We start from the raw sequence: 1,722 nt of genomic DNA, 5'->3' as shown, positions 1-1,722 counted from the left end.
CAGGGATTTTTCTAACTATCTCTCTCCCTTCCTCTCTGTAAAAAATCAATAAAATATATATTTTTTAAAAAAGTAAGGCTCTTAAAAAAAAAAAAAAGAACACAGTGCACAAGACACTAGAACCATGGGTGAGAAGTGGCAGTGTCTGTCCTCCAGAAACAAAATGTCATCTGACACCAGACCCCCCATCACGCAGGCCAACTGCCGAGGTCTGTCCTGCATGGCCTGTGCCCTGAGCCACTCGCCCACCAGTCGGCCCCACCTGAGGCGAACTCCCGTGGGGCCTGCCAACTCCCGTGGGGCCGGCACCATAGGGCCTCCTGACCAGTCCGCGGCCCGAGCCTGCCGCCTCCTTTCGCGGTGCCATTCCCGGAGTGGGTGAGGGCGCAGTGGACGCCCCAGGACACCCGCAGGCCAGCGGTGGAGTGGGACAGGGCCTGGGCCGGGTCCTCAGAGCTCAGCGCACCCACACCAACTTCCTCTGGCCCTGCACCCACCACAGCCTCAGTGAGATCCAATTCCAGGCTTTTGTCGATCAGGCCTTTCCCTGCCTTCCAGGCCATCCCAGAGCCGCTGGCATCTCCATCCTCAGCCTCCTGGGGGGTTCCACAGGGTGGGGGTTCCACACGGGTCTGCAAACAGGTGGGCAACATCGGCCTCCGCCACGTCCCCGAGGCCCACGTGGCTGGCTAGTGCCCCGATGCCGTGGCGGATCTGGGGTCGGTGTCGGGCTCCACAGTACCAGGGGAAAAAGTAAGGCTCTTTAAAAAAAAAAAGGAAGAACACAGTGCACAAGACACGAGAACCATGGGTGAGAAGTGGCAGAGTCTGTCCTCCAGAAACAAAATGTCATCTGACACTAGGCCCCCCATCATGCAGGCCTGCTGCCAAGGTCTGTCCTGCATGGCCTGTGGCCTGAGCCACTCGCCCACCAGTCGGCCCCACCTGAGGCGAACTCGGACTTCATGCCAACTCCCGTGGGGCCGGCACCACAGGGCCTCCTGACGAGGCCGCGGCCCGAGCCTGCCACCTCCTTTCGCGGATCTGGGGTCGGTGTCGGGCTCCACAGTACCAGGGGACACGCACTCGGGCCAGAGCTTCCTCCAGGCTCTGTTCATGGTGGCGGCTACAGCTCTGCCAAGGCCTGGGTGATGTTGTCCACGGCCCTCCTGACGGTATAGCTCCGCCAGGCCTCCACCAGCCTTCTCCCAGACCAGCTGGCCCAGCGTGCGGCGCAGGTAATGGGCCTTGAAGGCGGCGATGACGCCACACGGGTCTGCAACAGGCGGGCAACATCGGCCTCCGCCACACCCCCGAGGCCCACATGGCTGGCTAGTGCCCCGATGCCGTGGCAGATCTGGGGTCGGTGTCAGGCTCCACAGTGCCAGGGGGCACGCACTCGGGCCAGAGCTTCCTCCAGGCTCTGTTCATGGTGGCGGCTGCAGCTCTGCCCAGGCCTGGGCGATGCTGTCCACGGCCGTCCTGACGGTACAGCTGCGCCAGGCCTCCACCAGCCTTCTCCCGGACCAGCTGGCCCAGCGTGCGGCGCAGGTAACAGGCCTTGAAGGCGGCGATGATGCCCTGGCTCATGGGCTGGACCAGGGCCGCCGTGTTCCTGGGCAGGAACTCCACGCGCACGTGGGCGGAGAGGCTGCCCAGGTGGGAGGGTGGCAGGGAGCGCTGTCCAGGAGCAGCAGGGCCAGGTGCAGGAGGCCGTTGCTG

The sequence above is a fragment of the Myotis davidii genome, unplaced genomic scaffold (genome assembly GCF_000327345.1).
Source record: "Myotis davidii unplaced genomic scaffold, ASM32734v1 scaffold936, whole genome shotgun sequence".
NCBI classification, from domain to species: Eukaryota; Metazoa; Chordata; class Mammalia; order Chiroptera; family Vespertilionidae; genus Myotis; species Myotis davidii.
The sequence above is the reverse complement of the archived record's forward strand: the minus strand, read 5'-3'. Positions refer to the sequence as shown.